We start from the raw sequence: 24,437 nt of genomic DNA, 5'->3' as shown, positions 1-24,437 counted from the left end.
TGACATCACATCCCACTGCCTGCTGACGTCACAGTGGGCCACCTGCTCCAGGCGTTCTTGCACAGGTAGTGCTCTGGCTGGCACTGGCACCTGTGCGGATTGAAAATGTCATAATTTCCACACTCCTGGAACTTGGAGCCTGGCAACACTTCATGTTTTGACATGTTTGATCACAAGCACAAATAGTCCAGGGATGACCTAGCTGAGGCTGGACAGATGAGAAGAAGCCATCAGCAATCTCAGCAGGGAAAGGCTCCTCACACCCTTCCCCTGCTGCACTGTGGGGTCCCACCCATGGGAGACAGTCCTCCACGAGCCTTTTCCACAGGAGTCCTTTCCCACAGGGCTGCAGCTCTTCACCAGCTGCCCCGGTGTGGGTCACTTCTGTGGGGTGCAGTCATAAATCACAGAATGTTGTCAGTCTCTCAGGCCCAGACTGCTCCAGCCTGGCTCTCCATGGAGTCACAGGCCTTCTCCCCCACCAGCAAACCTGCTCTGTCTTGGTTCTCTCTCTCTCTCTCTCTGTCTCCTCCTGTCTCTCTCCATGAAGTTGTAGATCTGTGGCCTGGTGCTTCATCCAAAGTCACACATTCTCCTGTATGTCTCCACCTGCTCCAGCGTGGGGCCTCTCCTCGCGCTGCAGGTGGGGTCTTGGCATTTTCCATGGGCTGCGGGGTACCTCCTCAACCACCTTCTCTGGCCTTGGTGCCTGCACAGTTTCTTACATCTTCTCACTCCCTTCTCTGGGGGCAAAATGCAGCTGCTTGTGGGTTTTTTCCCTCCTAAATATGGTTCCCAGAGGCACTGTGAACCACCGCTGGTGGGCTCAGCCTTGGTCAGCAATGACTCTGGGCTTGAGCTGGCTGGTGTTTGCTCTGTTGTGCCTGCAGCGAGCTTCTGGCTGCTTCTTGCAGGAGCCACCCCTACTGCCCACCCCTCTTCACCAAAACCAAACCATGCAAAGCTACAACAATGTGGGGTTCTTTCAGATGACTCACATGTTCGTTCATGAGAAAAGACTCTCCTCCCATCCAATTACCCTCATGTAAACAGCTTTACTAACACCTACTTCTAAACTGTGATCTTTACTGTGTTTCAATAGGTTATATTTGTAATTGATAAACTATACTTATGCTTTTTACACACCAATTTCTGTGATGTCAAGACTTGTTGATGCACTTGATTATGAAAATGTGATACCAGTTATTTTTGATTAGGTTCTTATTATCAAAGACATTTGTATTTCTATTAAAAAAAGCATTGTCCTGAAAGTGGTGTCTTAGTTGAAGTTATTTCTGTGAGACTAACTTGATTAGATTATATATTTATTTCTTTTATTTAATATTTATACTCTTCAGATTTGCTATTTCAAGCTTTGTAGGAAACTGTCCTTCTAACTTTTTGTTACAGAGGAACATATTTTTTCCCCATAAATTGAAGAATCTGGAAAGTCTGATCTTCTGTGAGACACGGAAATGACTAAATGACCTCCTTCAAAAATGGCTAAGAAAGTGTTTTTCAGTGTTAGCCTGTGTTTACAATCAAAAATGAGTTCTTTGCTCTTTCCTTTACTAGGCTATGAATTTATAGTTCACAGGCAAGTTCACTCCCTAGTTCCAATAGCTAATGGAAATTGAATGTATTTAAATGTGTGTGATGTCTGGGGAATGCTTGAATTTAATAAATACAAACTGTAAACCAGTATATTTAAGCCACATGATACAACATTTGTTTCCAGCTTTGGAGTAGATGCACTACATGAAAATTCACTTTCATTCCCATTCACTTCATTCCATACATGCTGCAGCAATGGTCACACAATTTCTAACAATTCTTCCTGATTCTTTTAGTAAGAACTAGCTGAGTATTTCCCCTGCATTCTGAATAATGCTTTTATTTTCCATGTCTGACAGGAGGGAGAAAGGAGGATGCTCTAATTCAGGCACCCAGTAATGACAAATGGGAGAAATTAACAGACTAGCAACGTTTCGTGTGTGGTTTTACTTGAGGCCATATTGCCATGGTCTCTGAAGACCAAAGCTTACAGGCTCTTTGTTATTCCACTTAATAGTGTAGAACCACAGAATCACAGAATCCTAGGGGTTGGAAGGGATCTTGAGAGATCATGGGGTCCAACCCCCCTGCCAAAGCAGCTCCCCAGCTCATATTGCACAGATTGGCGTCCAGACGGGTCTTGAATATCTCCAGAGATGGAGACTCCACCACCTCCCTGGGCAGCCTATTCCAGAGCTACGAAAACCAGCAAAAATTAGAGGGTAAACAACCCCAAAAACCACACACCCAAAACTTTCCAATTTTTTTTCCCGTTGAAATCATCAGAAAAATTAAAATAGAATTCAGAATATCTTCAGAAATGATTGAAATTGAAACTTCCCATTGAAATAATTTACTGACAAGAGAAATCCACTTGTAATTTATTACTGTAATCAGAACAATGGTGGGGAGAAGGCAAACAAGCTGGCACTGTTATCTGCTGTTTCCAACACTTCTGGCAGGCTCTGCCACAAGAGGCTGTTTAACAAGACATGTAGTTATAGGTGAGATGTACAGATTCAAAGCTAAGGGACATGTAACAAAGCAGGAACACAAATGACTCTTCTTTTTTAGCTTGGTTGAAGCTCAACAGCAGCTACTGCTGAAGCCTGTGTCAGACCTGGCTTTTCTTCCTGAACTCATTAACATACCCCCCACACTCTGTGCCCCTGAACAACAAAAAGGCAGCATACGGTAAGATGGCAAGGGTTTACATTCTTTAGGTTGTTCAAGACAAGACAAAACCAAGACAGGCTTCATAATATGGTCACTGCTTAACTCCATCCCAGGTTTAGTTGAGTACTGGTAAATTCACTGCCACATCATGGGCACTAAAATGAGATCTTAAGTGATGAGCAGTAGAATGAAGTATATTCATAGAATCATGGAATGGTTTGAGGTGGAAGGGAACTCAAAGCCCATCTTGTTCCAACCCTTTCTACCAGACCAGGGGTTTTTTTAGGTACTTGACAGTACTGTGATTTTAAGCTACGTATCTAATAAGGCCAAGGTGTGGTAATTGTAAGGCCTGTGCCATGAGGAAGGTACTTAATTTTCCTCCCAGAATCACAGAATCACAAGGTTGGAAGAGGCCTTTGAAGATCATCGAGTCCAACCATTCCCACCCTATGCTAAACCATATCCCTATGTACCTCATCACCCCTTTTTTTGCACACATCCAGGGATGGTGACTCAACCCCCTCCTTTGGCAGCCTGTTCCAGGCCGTGACAACTCTTCCAGTAGAAATTTTTTTCTACTATCCAATCTAAACCTGCCCTGGCACAGCTTCATGCCATTGCCCCTTGTCCTATCTCCTGTCACCTGGCTGAAGAGACCATCGCCCATCTCTCTACAACCTCCCTTCAGGTAGTTGTAGGTGGTGATAAGGTCTCCCCTCAGCCTTCTCTTCTCCAGACTAAACAGCCCCTCAGACTAAAGCAGCTCTCTCAGCTGCTCCTCATAGGATTTGCCCTCCAGTCCCTTCACCAGCCTGGTTGCCCTTCTCTGCACTCGCTCGAGGACCTCAATGTCCTTCTGTCGTGGTTTCACCCCGGCTGAGGGCAAAGATCCACGCAGCTGCCTGCTCCTTAAAGGAAAAGAGCAGGTTAAAGGGAAGCGGGGGGGGGGGGGGGGGCGGGGTGAGAAGTAAGGGAAGGGAAAAAGTAAGCGGAAGGGGCAAACAACCCCAAAATCAAGAAATTAAGAGGCCCATGGGTTGGGATAAGGATAGTTTACTGAGATAACAGAAAGATACAATGTAACAATGCTAACAGGACTTCAAAGCAAAATATATGAAGCTGTTGATACACAATGCAGTTTCTCACCAAACCACACAACTCAGGCCGTGCCACCCAGAGCCGTCCCAGAACCCGACCGTCCCCCAAGAACCGCGCGTCCCGGAACCGCCCTCGGCCTTCCTCCCGTCAGCCCCCGATATCCTGGGCAGGACGTAACTGGCGTGGAATACTCTCTTTGGTCAGTTGGGCCACCTGTCCTGGCTTCGCCCCTCCTTTCTCATGAAGAGCTGAGAAAGTCCTTGACTGTCTGACAGCAACTAGAAACATCAGGGTGTTATCAGCACTACTCCCATCTCACTCTCAAACACAGCATTCATCTGCTGTTACAAATGAAATTAACTCCATCCTGACCAAAACCAGGACAGTCCTTTAATGGGCAATCATTTCCTCACTTGCAAAACCAGTCCAAACACAAGGCGTAAATCTTTTGTCAGGGTTTGTGGACTTAACTGGGGAAAACCTATCATCTTCTCTGTGGAATGAATTACATGTAAAGCCACTGCAAATCTCCTCGGGGTTTTAGCAGCCTCAGGAATTTGCATTACACATCGCTGCCACAGGCACTTTCTCCTCTCCTCCCAGTGAAGAGCCCACCAGCTGAGTGCTGAACAGAAAGCTCTTGTAGGAGCAGCATCCCCCATTCACTAACACATGACATGGGTCTGCTCAGTCGCCTTCAGAGTTCCTCTGCTCCTTTCTCACAGCAACAGTGGGCCGATTCCCTCCTCAGTGCAGGGCAGTTACATTGGTATGTTAGCAGACAGTTTCACTGTGAGGTCTGTTAGGAAAGTGAGGAAGTGAGTGGGGTTTTAAACACAACAGTTAAAAAAAAAAAAAGAAAACCTACTTTCAGTAAGTGGAGCTGATGGAATACTATGTTTGGGAGTGAGTTAGGCTGAGAGCAGTGCTGGTCACACACTGATGTTCTAGCTGTTGCCAAGCAGTCAAGGACTTTTCAGTTGTTGATAGGTCACTGCTAGCGGGAAGGGAGGGGACACAGCCAGGACAGGTGACCCAAGCTGCCCAAAGGGGGTATTCCATACCAATGATGTCATGCTCAGCAAAAAAGGGGGGCAGGTGGGGGGAGGAGCAGGCAGCTCCAGGACACACATTTTTGGGGACCATCCAGTTTCAGTGCAGCTCTGAGCTGTGCGGCTGAGTTGTGCAGTTTGCTGAGACACTGCCTTGTGCACCACCAGTTTCATGTGTTTTGCTCTGAAGTCCTGTCATTATTATTATGTTTATCTTTCTGTTATGCCAGTAAACTATCCTTCTCCCAACCCACCAGGTTTTGGTTTCTTGGGTTTTGCTTCTCCCTCCCTTTCCCCCTCCCTGAATTCCCACCCCCCACACTCCCTCCTAACTAACAAGTGGCTGCGTGTTGCCCAGTTCTCAGCTGGGGCAAAACCACGACAGTCAATGAGAACACATTGTCCTTTTCAAAATCAAGTAAATGTGGTAAATGCTTTATTCCTTATGAGGTGAACAGAAAATGGAAACCAAAACAATAAAACAATAAAACAACAAACAAGTTCAAAGTATCAGGAAGGTGAAATGGGGATTCATAAAGAAATGAGACTTAACTATGGGGGTTCTATTCTTACAATAAAATAACTATCCTAAGAAGTATTTATAAACGAAAAGACTGAGAAAAAGAACAGGTGCTGTGGAGTGCCCGTGGGGGCTGGTGTTTGCCCCAGCTGCTGGTCCAGGCCCGGCTTCGATGGCTCCGGGGTCTCCCTAGTCTTGCCGGTGGTGTGGCCTCTTGGGGTCTGAAGCGTCGTCTGAGGACCCACTCGCTCTCCTCTTCGGGGGCCGCCGTGGTGAAGAGGTGGAACTCCTGCCGGGTGATGACTCCCTCCCCTGGGCAGCCATGGAGGAAGCTGCCACCTCCTGTCCCAACTCCTCCAAGGACTCCTCCTCTGCGCTGGTGTTGGACGACGGAGTCACCACCGGCGAGGGGGCAGGAGTGGGCTGTGAGGAGGTGGTAGGAGTCTCCTGCGGTGAAGGAACAGGACTTCCCTCCGGTGATGATGTAGGAGTCCCCCCAGGGATGAGGGCAGGCCCAGGGCTGGTGGCAGGGCTGTACTCCTGATCTTCAGCAGCCTCGTAGAATGGGAAGCCCATGTGCAGGAGCATCTGCTCCCTGCAGCTCTCTGCAGCGACCTCAATGAGTTCATTGACAAAGTTGGCTGTCCGGTCGTGCAGAAAGGGCTGCAGGGTACGGATCATGGACACCTCGTCCAGTCCTTGGCTGCACAGAATGAAGATGACGGTGTTCTTCAGAAGATCTGCGTCCCACCACTCAGCCCCAGATGGCAGATGCTGGTTCAGCCAGGGGAGCAGGGGCTCCAGTGTCTCCTCAGACTGGCGGAAATAGTCTGCCCAGTCCTCAGGTGTAAAGCCAGCCACATCTCTGCTGGGTGCCGGCTCCTCAATCACCTGCTCTTCTTGCTCATCATGGTCCTCCAGTGGATCTGATGGTGGTGGCAGATCCAACTCCAAGAAATCGTCCTCAGACCGCAGGGAGAAGCGGACGCTGTTGACCTGCTGCCGGCACAGGGCGCACGATGATTTGTGTTTTGCCCACCGCAGGACGCAGCCCAGGCAGAACTTGTGGCCACAGGGTGTCACGTAAGCCATGTCACCTGGAGCACCCTGGCAGATGGGGCAGCTCCACTGTTCCTCCTCTGTTGCCATGTTGACTTGTTGCAGCACGGTGGGGAGACCTGCACCGCAGAAGGGAGAGGGGCCACGGTCACTGGCTGTCCCGGGAAGGGGAGAGGAGGAAGCAGGTCCCTGGCCCCTGGCTCCAGAAGGACACCCTCCCAGCTCCCCAAGCCCCACAGCCCACCCCATGGCCACCCCATAGCCACGATTCCTCACACGGCTCACCTCCAATGCCAAAAGCACACCACAGAGGACCCAGCTGCCTCAGCCAGGCAGGGCTGGGGAAACACACCGCACGGCTCTTGAACGGGCACCAAAGCTGCCAATGGCAGACACCAAAACACCCAGAGAAGCCTGGCTCGAGCCTCCACACCTCGCAGGCACGCTCAGTGGGATTCCAGGCACGAGCCAGACTGAGCCAGGCTCTGCCGGTGCCCCAAGAGAACCGCCCAGCAACGTGACGTCACATCCCGCTGCTTGCTGGCATCACAGTGGGCCTCCTGCTCCTGGCGATCTTGCACAGGGTGGCACTGGCCCCTGTGCGGATTGAAAATGTCATTTCCATGCTCCTGGAACTTGGAATATGGCAACAGGTTTGATCAGAAGCACAAATAGTCCAGGGCTGACCTAGCTGAGGCCAGACAGATGAGAAGAAGCCATCAGCAATCTTTGCTGCCTAAGAAGCCACGTTGGGGGGAAACTCAAACAGAAGGCAGACTGTGCACTGGAAAAAGTCTTGAGTTTGGCATTTTCCCCTACCTGAAGCTGATGCTCATACTGGGTTGGAAGGGACCTTTAAAGGTCCTCTAGTCCACCCGCCCTGCAGGAAGCAGGGACATCTTGCCTAGATCAGGTTGCTCAGAGACCTTGAGTATCTCCTGGGACTGAGCCTTCACTACCTCCCTGGGCAACCTGATCCAGTGATGTAACACCCTCATTCTAAAGAACATTTTCCTAATTTCCAACTTGTATCTACCTTGTCCTGGTAGTGCCCACCACACTCCCTCCTAAAGAACAATCGTCTGCATGGGGCTCAGCTCTCAGCTGGGGCAAAACCAAGACAGCACCTCTTAGTGATTTCTGGCCTGCTGCTGGCTTTCATGAGCACCACTGAGAAGCTGTACAAGCCTCTAAGGAGACAGGACCATGCAAGATAGTTAAGCTCTCCTGTACCTATCAGCCAAGACAATTCCTGCTCTGCTAAATGCATGGTAGGAGGCTGGAGGCGTGAAGGAAGGAGATGTTGCATGTTTCCTCTTCAAGCACAGCTCTGAGGGAACACAGTTTAGCGTTCACACTGAGATTGTCCTCTCTGCAGATGTGACAGGAGCAAAGCAGTCCCTGTGCCACTTAGACACTCACAGACTCCCAGAATCGTAGGGGTTGGAAGGGACCTCCAGAGATCATCGGGTCCAACCCCCCTGCCAGAGCAGGTTCCCTAGGACAGGTCACACAGGGAGGCATCCAGATTGGGCTTGAGTATCTCCAGAGAAGGAGACTCCACCACCTCCCTGGGCAGCCTGTCCCAGGGCTCTGTCACCCTCACTGGGAAAAAGTTCTTCCACATATTGGTGCAGAACTTCCTGTGCTCCAACTTGCAGCCATTGCCCCTTGTCCTGTCTCCTGGCTACAAATGGTGATGACTAAATCTTGACTTCCATTCCAAGGAAATAATCTAGAACATGGTTTTGCAGGAAACAAATTGTGCTCAGGTGAGCATCGTATCAGGCAATACCTGGGAGTATGCTTCAGCAGGGATAGTGAGATCAACTAGTTGCACCTCACATTCTCAATGGGACCAAACCAAGCTGCTGACTCAGTCCAGGTTTTCCTTCTATATTCCTTTGTCCATGTTCACATGCTTACACTGGCACAAAAGGTATGCAGCACAATAATGACTCGCTCTCTATTACTGACCTTTGACAGAAGCACTGCCACATAGGGAGAACCCTGACCCATCACAGAACCAGCCTGAAGGAGCTTGGTGGTCAATGGCTCCAAGTCCCGATGGAAGATGGTGACAAGAGGAGTTCCTCAAGGGTCTGTGCTGGCATCAGTGTTGTTTAATATCTTCATTAATGATACTGACAGTGGGACTGAGTGCACCCTCAGCAATTTTGCTGATGACACCCAGCTGCGTGGTGAGGTTAATGTGCCAGAGGGACAGGATGCCATCCAGGGAGACCTGGACAGGCTGGAGAAGTGGGCCCAGGTGAACCTCATGAGGTTCAACAAAGCCAAGTGCTGGGTCCTGCACCTGAGTCAGGGCAACCCCGTTATCCATAGAAATTAGGAGATGATGTGCTAGAAAGCAGCCCTGAGGAAAAGGACTTGGGGGTGCTCGTGGATGAGAAGCTGGGCATGAGCCACCAATGTGCATCTGCAGCCCAGAAGGACAACCCCATCCTGGGCTGCATCACAAGAAGTGTGGCCAGAAGATTGAGAGGGGATTCTGTCCCTCTGCTCTGCTCTGGGGAGACCTCACCTGCAGTACTGCATCCAGCTTTGGAGCCCTCAACACAAGAAGGACATGGACCTGCTGGAGTATATTCAGAGGAGGCCACAAAAATAATCAATCAATGGGCTGGAGCACCTCTGCTGTGAAGACAGGCTGAGAGAGTTGGGCTTGTTCAGCTTGGAGAAGGCTCTGGGAGGAGCTTACAGCGACCTTCCAGTACCTGAAAAGTACCTGTAGGAAAGCTGGGGAAGAACTGGGAGCATGGAGCACTAGAACAAGGGATAATGGTTTAAAACTTGAAAGGGGGAGATTGTGGTTGGATATTTGGAAAACGTTCTTCAATATAAGGGTGGTAGATCACCGGCACAGGTTGCTCAGAGAGGCGGTGGAGGCCCCATCCCTGGAGACATTCATGGTCAGGCTTGATGGGGCTCTGAGTGACCTGATCTAGTGAAGATGTCCCTGCTCGCTGCAGGGGGGTTGGTCTAGATGACCTCTAAAGGTCCCTTCCAACCTTGTACATTCTATGATTCTGAGAATTTGGGATTTACCTGTACCAGTCATGGCTAGCCACACATCTCTAAGTGCCCCTCTCTTTTGTAGTCCTCAGTATTCACTTGAAAGCTCTTTAAAAAGAGACAGAATGTATAGGCAGCAAGTATGCCTTGTAGCTTCTTCTAACATGCTACATGTTACACGTCTTGCTCCCAACCTGCAACTGGTTTTGGAGAAGTAGAAACTTTTGGAGAACATTGCTGGTCCTCTTGACTGCTAGACTGGACAAAGCATGCCACGCTGTTGCACTTGCTGGTAGAGGGAAAAAGTTACAGTGGAGAAGATAACTTAGATGCAGGAAAGAAAAGACGCCAGAGGAGCATGTCTGGATGCGTTCTTCTCCCACATCCTGGCCTTTGTGCAAATGGGGCCTCTTTGTGAGGCATGTGAATCCCATCCCAGGTTCTTTTTGTGATTCAGTGCATGAGAAGTGATTGGGAAAAATCCGGCAGGAGATAAAGATGCAAAGTGTTCTTTGGTATAATGTGCTTTTACGTCGGGTGGTTGTCAGCTGAAAATCATTGCCTGTCTGACCTCTGTCCACGCACGCCAGCTTTAGAAGCTGCTGCTTTCCAGCTCATGAGGCATGTCACAAGAAACCCACACTTCCTGAAAGGTAATTCTGTCCTGGGTTCATTTATTATCCCATTTATTTCAGGAGAATCAGAGTCACGAAGCTGAAATCTCAAAAGCAGCACAAAGTCTCACCTGACTATCGGTTTCTTAGTAAGGGTAACATGGACCATAGTTGAGGTTAGTTATAGTACTTGTCTTGGGACAGTCAGAAGAGTTGTGCAAAAGGTACAGCACTCAGTTCTGTGTAGAATACAGAATATTCTATAGAATATAGAATAGAGTCAGGCAAGAAAAAGTGCACTTTCCCATGAAGCTGATGTACACCAATAGCTTTGCAATGGCTTGTAAACCTCTAGTACTCACCAGTGCATACCTCATAAGCTGTGCCCAAATCGCTTGGACACTAGTGCTGAACCAGTATTTGTTCTTGCAAATAATTCATCTCCCCTACGTGCCTGAGACATTATAAACTCTCCTGATGCTTCCGCCGCGTGCTGCCAGCAAAGAAGAGGTTGTATTGCCTTGGGTCCTTGTCGTGGTTTCACCCCGGCTGAGGGCCAAGATCCACGCAGCTGCCTGCTCCTTAAAGGAAAAGAGCAGGTTAAAGGGAAGGGGGAGGGGGGGAGAAGTAAGGGAAGGGAAAAGGAAGAGAAAGGGGCAAATAACCCCAAGATCAAGAAATTAAGAGGCCCGTGGGTTGGGATAAGGATAGTTTACTAAGATAACAGAAAGATACAATGTAACAATACTAACAGGACTTCAAAGCAAAATACATGAAGCTGTTGATACACAATGCAGTTTCTCACCAAACCACACAACTCAGGCCGTGCCACCCAGAGCCGTCCCAGAACCCGACCGTCCCCCAAGAACCGCGCGTCCCGGAACCGCCCTCGGCCTTCCTCCCGTCAGCCCCCCGATATCCTGGGCAGGACGTAACTGGCGTGGAATTCTCTCTTTGGTCAGTTGGGCCACCTGTCCTGGCTTCGCCCCTCCTTTCTCATGAAGAGCTGAGAAAGTCCTTGACTGTCTGACAGCAACTAGAAACATCAGGGTGTTATCAGCACTACTCCCATCTCACTCTCAAACACAGCATTCATCCGCTGTTTCAAATGAAATTAACTCCATCCTGACCAAAACCAGGACATTATCCACCCCTTATTCCATACCATTTACGTCATGACCAAATCCAACCATTTCCTGTTTCAGACACATATATATGTGTGCACACATGTATACGCACATATGTGCATACAGGTATTATTCCCTTAGTCCATTCCTCTGAGTTTGTTGAGTGAATGAACATTTAGTCCATGATGCTTTTCAGGCTTCATTCTTCGTAACAGTCTCTCATGGTGTCAGTATGCGCCATTGGATCGTTGTATCTCGGGCTCTCGGCCGATACAGCTGACATGGTCCATGTTCATAGTCTGTAAATCAAAGATGTTCATTTTCAAAGGGAAGGAGGAAAAAGTTCTTGGAACACCAGGTTTTGGTCCCGTCATCGTGGCACTCTTCCTTCATTGACTTGTATGACTCCGGCTGTAACTCCATTGGTACAACATACAACAACATACAGCAATAATATCAATAATGAATGCACAGAGCAATTATTATAATACAATTTCTATCTTATTAATTATATTGGCTATTCTCACCTAAAATCAAATTCCTTTGAGGTACACATCGAACTTCTCCATCCTTCTGCATTACCCACCAAGTACAACCAGGTCCTTGAGCAAAAGCAGTCCCAGACATGGGTTTACCTTTGCCTGAAGCAGGGATGACCCAAACTGTCTTCCCTAATATACTCTTCATATGCACCACTGGGACTCTGTCTCCTTCTACAGTACGTGGAAATTTTGACTGAGCAGGACCAGCTCGATTGGTGGATCCTCTAGAGTTAACTAACCATGTGGCTTTGGCTAAATGTGTATCCCAATGTTTGAATGTTCCACCACCCATTGCTTTCAGGGTAGTCTTTAAGAGTCCATTATATCGTTCAATTTTCCCAGAGGCTGGTGCATGATAAGGAATGTGGTACACCCACTCAATGCCATGCTCCTTGGCCCAGGTGTCTATGAGAGCATTTCGGAAATGAGTCCCGTTGTCTGACTCGATTCTTTCTGGGGTGCCGTGTCGCCATAGGACTTGCCTTTCCAGGCCCAGGATTGTATTCCGGGCAGTGGCATGGGGTACAGGATATGTCTGTAGCCAGCCGGTGGTTGCCTCCACCATCGTAAGCACATAACGTTTGCCATGGCGGGTTCGTGGGAGGGTGATGTAATCAATCTGCCAGGCCTCCCCATATTTATATTTCATCCACCGGCCTCCATACCAAAGTGGCTTCAGGTGCTTCGCTTGCTTGATTGCGGCACACATCTCACATTCATGGATAACTTGTGCAATAGCATCCATGGTTAAGTCCACCCGTCGAACCCGAGCCCATCTATATGTTGCATCTCTCCCTTGATGACCTGAGGAATCATGAGCCCATCGAGCTAGGAATAATTCACCTTTACGTTGCCAGTCTAGATCTACTTGAGCCACTTGAATCCTGGCAGTCTTATCTACCTGATGGTTGTTTTGATGTTCCTCCATGGCCCGACTCTTAGGCACATGGGCATCAACATGACGTACCTTTACAACAAGCTTCTCTAACCAGGCAGCAATATCTTGCCATAAGTCAGCAGCCCATATGGGTTTGCCTCTCCGTTGCCAGTTGTTCTTTTTCCACTGCTGCAACCAACCCCACAGGGCATTGGCTACCATCCATGAATCAGTATAAAGGTAGAGCATTGGCCACTTTTCTCTCTCAGCAATGTCCGGGGCTAACTGGATGGCTTTCACCTCAGCGAACTGGCTTGATTCACCTTTTCCTTCAGTAGCTTCTGCTACTCATCTTGTAGGACTCCATACAGCAGCTTTCCATCTTCGTTGCTTTCCCACAAGGCGACAGGAGCCATCAGTGAACAGGGCACATTGCTTCTCATTCTCTGGCAGTTTGTTGTAAGGTGGGGCTTCTTCAGCCTGTGTCACCTCCTCATCCTCTGGTGACATCCCAAAATCTTTGCCTTCAGGCCAGTCTGTGATCACTTCCACGATTCCTGGGCGATTAGGGTTTCCTATTTGAGCCCGCTGAGTAATCAGTGCAACCCACTTGCTCCACGTAGCATCAGTGGCATGGTGTGTAGAAGGGACTTTCCCTTTGAACATCCAGCCCAGCACTGGTAGTCGGGGTGCTAGGAGCAGCTGGGCTTCGGTTCCAATCACCTCTGAAGCAGCTCGAACCCCTTCATAGGCGGCCAGTATTTCCTTTTCTGTTGGAGTATAATTGGCCTCAGAGCCTTTGTAGGCCCGACTCCAAAACCCCAGCGGTCGACCTCGAGTCTCTCCTTGTGCTTTCTGCCAGAGACTCCAGGTAGGGCCATTCTCCCCGGCCGCAGTGTAAAGCACATTTTTAACGTCTGTCCCTGTCCGGACAGGCCCAAGGGCCACTGCATGGACTATCTCGCGTTTGATCTGCTCAAAGGCTTGTTGCTGCTCAGGGCCCCATTGGAAATCATTCTTCTTCCGAGTTACGTGGTAAAGTGGGCTCACAATGAGACTGTAGTTTGGGACATGCATTCGCCAAAAACCTATAACACCCAAGAAAGCTTGTGTTTCCTTTTTGTTGCTTGGTGGAGACATAGCTGCTATTTTATTGATAATGTCCATTGGGATCTGACGACGCCCATCCTGCCATTTTATTCCTAAAAACTGGATTTCTTGCGTAGGCCCCTTGACTTTACTTTGCTTTATAGCAAAACCAGCTTCTAAAAGGATTTGAATTATCCTTTTTCCTTTCTCAAATACTTCCTCTGCTGTATTGCCCCATACAATGATGTCATCAATATACTGCAGGTGCTCTGGGGCTTCACCCTTTTCCAGTGTAGTCTGAATCAGTCCATGGCAGATGGTGGGGCTGTGTTTCCACCCCTGGGGCAGACGATTCCACGTGTATTGGATGCCCCTCCAAGTGAAAGCAAACTGTGGCCTGCACTCTGGCGCCAGTGGTATTGAGAAGAAAGCATTTGAAATGTCAATTGTGGCATACCACTTGGCTGCCTTCGACTCCAGTTCATACTGCAGTTCCAGCATGTCCGGCACAGCAGCACTCATACCTGGAGTGACTTCATTTAGGCCACGATAATCCACTGTCAGCCTCCACTCTCCATCAGACTTCCGCACTGGCCATATGGGACTGTTAAAGGGTGAGCGAGTTCGGCTGATCACTCCTTGACTCTCCAGTTGACGAATCAGCCTATGGATGGGGATCAGGGAATCCCGGTTAGTACGGTATTGTCTTCTGTGCACTGTCGTTGTAGCAATTGGCACTTGCTGTTCTTCGACCTTCAACAACCCCACAACAGAAGGATCCTCTGAGAGTCCAGGCAAGGCACGCAATTGTTCAATTTCTTCTGTCTCCAAAGCAGCTATTCCAAAAGCCCATCGGTACCCTTTTGGGTCTTTAAAATACCCTCTACGGAGGTAATCTATACCTAAAATGCACGGAGCTTCTGGGCCAGTCACAATTGGGTGTTTCTCCCAGTCCTTCCCAGTTAAGCTCACTTCAGCCTCTAACACAGTCAATTGTTGGGATCCCCCTGTCACTCCAAAAATGCTAACAGGTTCTGTCCCAACATGATTCGATGGCATTATCGTACACTGGGCACCAGTATCCACCAGAGCCTTGTACTCTTGTGGGTCTGACGTGCCAGGCCATCGGATCCACACAGTCCAATAACCACGGTTATCCCTCTCCTCCACCTGGCTGGAGGCAGGGCACCTCTATTGTTGCTGATTGTGTTGGCTGTTCACTGGTGCAGCATTCTTCCTGGCAGAACCGCGTTGTGCGATCCTCTTGCCTCGCAGCTCATTTACTCGTGCTTGAAGGGCTGAGGTGGGCTGCATACCCCACTTACTCATGTCCTCACCATGGTCACGCAGGTAAAACCACAGCGTCTCTCGCGGTGTGTACCTACTGTATCCTCCCTTCTGGGATGATGGACGCTTTCTCCCAATAGCTGCAACATGGCTGCATACGGGTTGGGAGTTGGACACATTTTCGTCAAGTCGCTTGACCAGTTTCTCTACTGCTGCGATCACAGAGAGAGAAACATTGTCCTGATATCTCCGGAGGTGGCCGGACACCTCAGATACGGTTGGTGGATATACATCACTCCAGTCCATTGTTGCCAATGAATTGGTGTGCCCTGCTGGTGCACTTCGTACAACCTTACGCCACATATCTGGGGTGCATAGGACGTCATCAGGATCAGAGGGAAGCTGTGAGTTGTCCAGATCATAATAAATTACCTCCCGTACAGCTAATTCTCTCAGGTGCTGGATAACTGCCTCTAGGTTGTTACACTTGGGTGTTTGACATGTAATGTATTCCTTTATTGGATACCTTTCCCTCACACTTGACAGTAGTCGCCTCCAGAGGCTGAGGATTTCAGACTTTTCACCAATTGCCTTATCAATGTCTTCTTCTCTAGCTAGGGATGCCAACTGCTTGGCCTCCCTGCCATCTAATTCCAGACTACTGGCCCCGTGATCCCAGCATCGGAGCAGCCAAGTGATGATGTGCTCACCTGGGCGGCGGCTGAAATCTATTCGAATTTCACGCAGCTCACTCAGGGACAGGGATCGTGTAACAACAACCTCATCCTGAGATGGTTGAGATGGAACAACCTTATCCTGAGATGGTTGAGATGGCTTTGCCTTATCTTGAGATGGTTTGGATGGCTTTGCTTCATCCTGAGATGGTTGAGATGGCCCTGCCTTATCCCGAGATGGTTGAGATGGCTTTGCCTTATCCTGAGATGGTTTGGATGGCTTTGCCTTATCTTGAGATGGTTTGGATGGCCCTGCTTCATCCTGACATTCATCAGATGACCCAGCTTTATCCTGACATTCATCAGATGACCCTGTTTTATCCTGACCTTCATCAGGTGGCCCTGATTCAATTTCATCCTCATCCTCATCCTTCACTACAGGAACAACTCTCTTTGTGTATTTTCTCTTTCGTACGGGAGCAACAGACACTGATGAGGGTTGATTTTTTGTTTTACCGGCAGTATCTGCTGTAGGGGCAGCAGTAGCTGCAGCATCAGTTGGGCAGGTTGCGGTAGCCACAGTGCTAGTCACAGGAGTTACAGTGGCCTCAGTGTTAGTCCCAGTGGTTACAGTAGCTGCAGTTTCTGCTGGTCTGTTTTCCTTCCTTTCCCTCTGACAGTGCTGACTGCTATCAAGCAGTGTTTGGTAAATAGTGGCCAGGGCCCAGCACAGTGCAGTAAGCTGTGCATCTCTGGGAAACTTACGGCAATTTCTTTTCAGATATGCAGCCACTTTATCAGGGTCCTGTAACTGTTCGGGGGTGAAACTCCAAAACATCGGACGTGAGAAAGTGCCTAGGTAGTTGCCCATATTCTGCCACGTACCCTGCCACTCGTGATTATCTGGCCTCGCAGAACACTCTTGAGTGGTATTCATAAACCTTTGCTTATTATTGAACAAAAGCAGAACCATATTCACCAAACATAACAACAGCAAAATGCTACTTTGAATATCCCAGGGATATTGGAAATTTTCAAAAACTGTTACCAGAGCTGTTGTATTTAGCCCAAAGGAAGAGAAAGCAGCGTAGATATTTCTTTCTGTACTCCCACCATACCAGCTGCCATTATTAACTCCTCCCTGTCTAAAGAATGGACAGGGCAGCAAAATCTCATACAGATACCAGAACACGTTCATGACCATCGATATCACTGTATCATAAACTGTTTTCATAAAATACACCAAAATGAGGTACGGGAACGAAAAGAGGAGCTGCAGCCCCAGGATGTTAAAGGATCCTGCTAGGATTGCATACAACAGATGGTGCTTTTGCTGCCACAGCTGTGAGCACAGCCTTGTAAGTAAATACCAGAGCATCGTGACCAGAGACTGCTTAAATCAAAGTGCTTATCTCAACTTTGACTTAATTACAATCGGGTCAGGGTCAGATCTACCGTTATCCCAACCTTTCGTGACCCACGTTGGGCGCCAAAAAGACTGTCGTGGTTTCACCCCGGCTGAGGGCCAAGATCCACGCAGCTGCCTGCTCCTTAAAGGAAAAGAGCAGGTTAAAGGGAAGAGGGAAGGGGGGTGAGAAGTAAGGGAAGGGAAAAAGGAAGAGAAAGGGGCAAATAACCCCAAGATCAAGAAATTAAGAGGCCCGTGGGTTGGGATAAGGATAGTTTACTAAGATAACAGAAAGATACAATGTAACAATGCTAACAGGACTTCAAAGCAAAATACATGAAGCTGTTGATACACAATGCAGTTTCTCACTGAACCACACAACTCAGGCCGTGCCACCCAGAGCCGTCCCAGAACCCGACCGTCCCCCAAGAACTGTGCTTCCCGGCGCCACGTCCCAGGCCTTCCTCCCGTCAGCCCCCGATATCCTGGGCAGGACGTAACTGGCGTGGAATACTCTCTTTGGTCAGTTGGGTCACCGGTCCTGGCTTCGCCCCTCCTTTGTCATGAAGAGCTGAGAAAGTCCTTGACTGTCTGACAGCAACTAGAAACATCAGGGTGTTATCAGCACTACTCCCATTTCACTCTCAAACACAGCATTCCATCCGCTGTTACAAATGAAATTAACTCCATCCTGACCAAAACCAGGACATAGATCAATGCTGTCCTTGAGCCCATGGGAGCCCCACAGCCTGGGCTACCTTCCCCTGCCATGCTTCCTCAACGATGGCAGATGACATCGTTGTTTTGTTACCATACCTTTAAACCCCTTGGAATCACCATGCTTTGCGTTTCCTGTTCCATCAGAAAATGCAGCGGAACCCCATCAAAGATGCCATGGACTGTCCTGCCACATGCAACAGCCCTACCATCTGTCAATGGTTTGTTGCTCGAGCCAGATGAAGATAACCTAGCCACACCACTGTCTGTAAGATGCTTCTCCTTTTTTGTCTTAACCTTCCTCTAGTTTCAATGAATTGTTTCTTTAGATCCCCATCAAGCTTTTGTTTCTAATTGCATGAGTTGTGATCCCTGCGTACAAGAGCAGACACTTGGGATGGAGGTATAGGGAAAACTAAAGCCACCCCCAGCTGCCCAGTATTATTACCTGAGGTTGGGCTGGAACGCAAGGGGGGTTAACTCCTGCCAGAAAGGCTCTTGGTTCATGTACAGCCCGAGGCTCTGGAATACCACATTTCCCTTTTATTTCTTCCACACTGAGAACGCTGCTCCTGTATCCCCCAGAAATGGAACCCGTTTCTTTTCTCTGTTTTTTTTTTTTTCTCTTTTTAGATTATTTTAACTCTTCCATGCTCAGAGGAAGGTACAGCAGGAATTACCGGGGCAGTGGTAGCAATATCTAATTCTGTCAATTCCTATCAATGCCAAATGTTCAGAGCACGTTTTGGTAGAGGTACATGCAGAGCAACGTCCTTGAACCTTTTTGTCTTTGATGGTAAGAGACATTTCTCGGTTGATGGATTTGCATTCTTTTTCCACTCTGATTTTTCTCTTGAGTAACAGAGCAAATCCCCGTACGGGACCTCGTCCCATTTGCCTTTCCTTTTCCATAACACTATTAACTGCAGAACAGCGTTACGGTTCGGGGTTCCGTTCAAAGGTCACTTTTTCTGTTTCATTTGTACACTGGCCACTTATGATGACAATATTCAGTGAGCTGATTTTTACGAAAATTATCTTCCAGTTCCTTCCAGTGTGCCAAAAGGCAGCTTAAAGGGGGAGACCCTCGCTGTCGGACCTTTGTTTCCTTCAAAGAAACAGGGAAACTTCAGTGCCATTGTGAGCGGTTGCGATTACTCGCCTTTTGCACTCATGGATTACAACATTTGGCAGCAGTTAAAGCCCCTTGCATTCCAGCCCAACCTCAGGTAATAATACTGGGCAGCTGGGGGTGGCTGAGCTTAAGTCCTGAGCGGTGCCCAATTATATTCCACATCCAGTTTCATGAGGGTGACTGTAACGCTACCTTCTTCGCATTGCGCTCCAGGAAATTGACTGTGGATGCAGAGGGAAGACCTGAGTGGTGAGACCCAGCTACGCTGCCGAAGGTGTCCGGCAGCTCTGCGCTGAAAAGCTCAAGATGGGTGAGCCAGAAGAATGCAGCCCGTTTCTTCTTCTTGCTGACACCTGCCAGCGACTGATGGAGGATACCTGACATCTGAAAACGAAGGCTGAGCAAGGCATCGGTTGAACTAAATCACCAGGGGTTTTTATTGGTCTATCTAGGGATCTCTCCTCTATCAGAGAAATGTTATGGCAGTTGCAGGTAAAGCGTCAGGGTCAGTTTTGGAGATTTTTTTTTTTTTTTAATGCTAAAGAATTCTATAATTCTGTGTGTGATTTTAACATTGAAGATGCAGGAATGGATCTCTGGCTGGCTTTAGAGCCTTGCACTGAACTTCTCTGAGGTTTCCCTTCTTTCCCCACCACGGGCAAGAGCTCGGGAGCTCGTGTTCCCCGGGAGAAGGCGGCACGTAACCCCGGGGCTGGGGATTCCGGTGCCTTTATCTGAACCGGACGCATCCCGGTCTGGGTCGGTGTCTGTGCCTGTTGGTCTCAACAGAACCTGGTGGGTCGGAAGAGGAAGTGGGAAGAGAAGGACGGGAGAGTGCCCAGTTCAGGATTAAAATGTGCTGTCAGTCTTGCTAGTTCAGGCTCCTTTCAGAAAATGAGCAAAGAGGGTTGGTAAGGCTGATTTTATTATTTTTGCTTCCTGGTTTTTCTCAGCTTAGGTGGGTTGTGTTAATGGGGTCTGGGATTTGTGGGGTTAGCATGGGGTTTTTTGGTCGGTTTTGTTTGGGGTTTTTTTTGAAACTTGGGTTGTGAGGAGGGGTTTGGTTCTCTGCTTTTTGAAGGCTTCGGGGTTCTGTGGGTTTGGGGGAGGGTTATGGGGTTCTGTGGCATTTAGGGTGTCGGTGGGTTTTCTTGTGGGGGTCTGAGCTTTGGGGGTGTTTTGGGGCTTTGGGGGCGGTTCTAGTTTGTGGGGATTCTTTGGGTATTGTAGTTAGCTTGTTTCTTTTCCTCATCTGTCTCTGTCTGGTTCCCTGTTGGCAGTTTTTAATTCCTCCCTCTCCCCGCTATAGCAGCTCTGTACTGGGGTGGTGTCATGTCTAGCCTGCCTCTCCACTGAGGTCAAAAGAGCTGGCTTTTTCCGTAGTGGCCGCGTCTCTCAGAGCTGAGCCTAGAGTCCCTTTTCTTGCTTTTTCCAGGGGCTTCAATGCAAGTCGGATCCAGGTGGAAACTCTTGTGGCAAACTGGGCTGGAGCAATAACTTTCCAGGGAAGCGGGAGCAAGCCTGGCACAGAAGCGATTTCGGAGGCTTTGGGGGATGCGGTCAGGCACTTGAGAGTCAGGCAGTGTGAGGAATGAGTTTGAAAAGTGCCCTCGTCATCGTCGTCGTTTCTCCCCAGCCGCCAGCTGAGTGCACCACGCACGGGTGCTCTCTCTCTGCAAGGGGGAGGAGGTTGGAAAGGGGAGGGAAAAGAAAACCAAAGGCGCAGTTCCAGTGTGCAGGGCTGAGGAGAGTTTATGCGGAAGTAACAGAGAGAGAATTCGCAAAACCAGGACCATGCAGCAAAATAGCTTGAAGCTGGTGATGCGCGGTGCAGTTTCTCCCTGAAGTGCAGGGCTCAGGCTGTACAGCTCCGAGCTGCCCCAAAGCCAGACTGTCCCCAGACCGCACGTCCTGGAGCCGTGCGCTCCAGCCCCACAGCTCCCCGCCAGCCCCAAGCCTCCCTTTATGCTGATGTCGTGGTTTTACCCCGGCTGAGAGCCGAGATCCTCGCAGCTGCCTGCTCCTTAAAGAAAAAGAGCAGGGAAAAGGGAAAAGGGAAGGGGGGGTGAGAGGTAAGGGAAGGGAAAAGGAAGGGGCAAATATCCCCAAAACCAAGAAACTGAAAGGCCCATGGGTTGGGATAAGGATAGTTTACTAAGATAACAGAAAGATACAATATATCAATGCTAACAGGACTTTAGAGCAAAAAATATATGAAGCTGTTGATACACAATGCAGTTTCTCACCGAACCCACAGCTCAGGCCGTGCCACCCAGAGCCGTCCCAGAACCCGACTGTCCCCCGAAAACCGCGTGTCCTGGAGCCGCCCCTGCTCCTCCTCCCATCAGCCCCCCTTTGTACTGAGCAGGACGTAATTGGCGTGGAATACTCTCTTTGGCCAGTTGGGTCACCTGTCCTGGCTTCGCCCCTCCTTTCTCATGAATAGAGAAATACGAAGAGCTGAGAAGGTCCTTGACTGTCTGACAGCAACTAAAACCATCAGGGTGTTACCAGCACTGCTTTCATTTTAACTCCCAAACACAGCATTCCAGCCGCTGCTGTACATTAAGGTAACTCCATCCTGACCGAAACCAGGACAGCTGACACGATGTCATCGGTGTGGCGTCGCCCTCTGCTTAGTTTGGGTGACGTGCCCTGTCCCTGTCCCCTGCCAGCGTTAGGAGAAGCTGGCAAGCGTGTGGCTGCTGGGCGACAGGTGAAAAGCCGGGGTGCGTGAGCAGCGCGGCTCTCGCCTGAGTGCCCAGCGCAGCTGCGGAGAGAAACGGCCTGGCCGGGTCCGCGCCGCCTTTGCTGCCGCGCGGGACTCGCTGCGTACGGAGCGCGGCCGGCCGTTGCCTAGCGACAATGACGCAGTAGCGGCGGCGGACGGCGGAGCATGCGCAGTAAGGCGCAGTGAAGCTGCCCGGAGGACCCCGCGCATGCGCTCTGGAGCGATGTGGTGCAATGGGGGGGGTGGGATACACAGCAGCGGAGGGAACGAACCGGCGCATGCGCAGTCGTGCGCTCGGTGCTGCCGCCTTGCGGACACGCAGCGGTACTGCGCCCGGGTGGCGCAGCGCCCGAAAGCCGCTGCCTTCTGCCTCCGTTCGCACTCGCCGCGTTCCCGCGTGGCTGCGCGCAAAACCCGGTGCGTGCGGACTGCGGCGCGGGACTGCGGGCGGGCGGCGCAGCGCGAGCGGCGTGGTAGCGCCGACGAGCATGCGCAGTAGAGCGCGCTGGAGCGGCACGGAGGACCCCGCCCATGCTTGCTGGGGCGAGGCGGAGCCCCGCGGCATGCCGGGAAGTGCGCCGTGCGCAGGCGCAGTAAGGCTCGCCCGGGTCCCGGCGTCCGCCGCGGAGCGCGCCAAGCTCGCCTGGGTTCTCGCCGCGCGGCGCCGCCCGCTCCGCGCTCCCTCCCGCTGAGGCGCCGCTGCCGCCGCCCCGCGCGGGGTCGGCCGGGGCCGGGCGGTCGGCGGGTCGAGGGGTCGGTGCGGGGCCCGCGGGCGGCGAGGCGCCGCGCGTTCCGCCCGCCCCCCGCAGCCGCGGCCGGCGTTCTCCCGGCGCCGGTCCGTGCCGGGACGTTTCTCCGCGGCTTCCGGCGGGGTGGCTGGGCCGGGGGGGGGGGGGTGTGTGGCTCCGCGGTTCGCGGGCAGTGCGCGGAGGGGGTGGCGGCGGGGGCTCGGGGGTGGGGCCAGGCCAGAGCTCCCCTTCCCCGAGCAGCCGGCACGGGAGACGCGAGGCATGGAAGGGGCCGGCGGGGCGGGGCGGGGCCGGGCGCTCCTGGACGCTGCCCGGTCATCCTGAGCCTGTCCGGGCGGCGGGGTCGGGCCTGGCGCCGGGGCAGCGCTCGGCAGCTGTTTGGCTTTGGTGCTCGGCGGGGTCGGGGTGGGGGGAAGGAGGCGGGGCGGGGTTGTTCTTCTCAGGCTCGTGGTTTTCGCTGGGCTTTGGGGGTGCGGGGGTTCTGTGGGGCTTTGCGTTGGGGCTGGGGTTGGTGGGGTCGGTGCGGGCTTGTGGGGTTGTTTTAGCTGGATAGGGGAAGTTGGTTGGGGCTGGCAGGTTTTGGGGGTGTCTGTGGGGTTTGTGTCTCTCTGGAGTTGCGGCTTGTGGGTTTTCTGTCTCGTGGGGTTGTTTTGGCAGAGGAGGGCTTAGGGCTTCTGTTGTGGTTGTTGTGGTGTTCAGTGGTTATTTTGGGGTTTTGTGGTGTCTGGGGTTTCCGGGTGTCCTGGTTTGGGTCAGGATGGAGTTAACTTCTTTTGTAGCAGCGGAAGGAATTCTGTGTTTGAGTGTGAAAATTAAAGCAGGACTGATAAACATCAGGGTGTTTGAGTTGTGGTCAAGCAGTCAGGGACTTCTTCAGTTCTTCTGAATGAAATACGCTCCACCCTTCAGCTAAAGGGAAGCAAAATGCTGGAGCCTGCATTGTGCATTTGTAGAGCTGCAAGAAGTCAGCCCAAAGACATTTTGTCACATTAGTTTGGCATTTGCTAATAGCCACTACAGAATCATAGAATAACAAGGTTGGAAGAGACCTTTGAAGATCGAGTCCAACCATTCCCATCCTATGCTAAACCATATCCCTAAGCACCTCATCTACCCTTTTCCTGAACAGATCCAGGGAAGGTGACTCAACCACCTCCCTGGGCAGCCTGTTCCAGGCCCTGACAACTCTTTCAGTAAATTTTTTTTTTAATATCCAATCTGAACCTGCCCTGGCACAGCTTCATGCCATTTCCCCTTGTCCTATCTTCTCCAAGCTAAACAGCCCCAGCTCCCTCAGCTGTTCCTCATATGATTTGCCCTCCAGCCCCTTCACCAGCCTGGTTGCCCTTCTCTGCACCTGCTCAAGGACCTCAATGTCCTTCTTATGGTGGGGAGCCCAGAACTGCACACAGTACTCAAGCTGTGGCCTCACCAATGCTGAGTCCAGGGGCATAATTACCTCCTTAGACCTACTGGCCACACTGCTTTTGATACAAGCCAGGACGCCATTGGCCTTCCTGGCTGCCTGGGCACACTGCTGGCTCATATTCAGCCTGCAGTCAACCAACACCCCCAGGGCCTTCTCTTCCTGACAGCTCTCCAGCCAACCTCCCCCAAGCCTGTAGTGCTGCATGGGGTTGTTATGTCCCATGTGCAGCACTCTACACTTGGCCTTGTTAAACTTCATCCCATTGGTCTCAGTCCATGGGTCCAGTCTGTTCAGATCCCTCTGAAGAGCCCCTACCCTCAGGCAGATCAACACTTCCTCCCAGCTTAGTGTCATCTGCAAACTTCCTGAGGGAGCATTCAATCCCTTCATCCAGGTCATTGATAAAGATGTTGAACAAGACTGGACCCAGGACTGAGCCCTGGGGGACGCCACTCGTGACCAGCCTCCAGCTGGATTTGGTTCCATTCACCACCACCCTCTGGGCCTGTCCATCCAGCCAGTTTTTAACCCAGCTGAGGGTCCACCTGTCCAGGCCAGTG

Source organism: Gallinula chloropus (assembly GCF_964237585.1).
Source record: "Gallinula chloropus genome assembly, chromosome: Z".
NCBI classification, from domain to species: Eukaryota; Metazoa; Chordata; class Aves; order Gruiformes; family Rallidae; genus Gallinula; species Gallinula chloropus.
Note: the sequence above shows the minus strand (reverse complement) of the source record.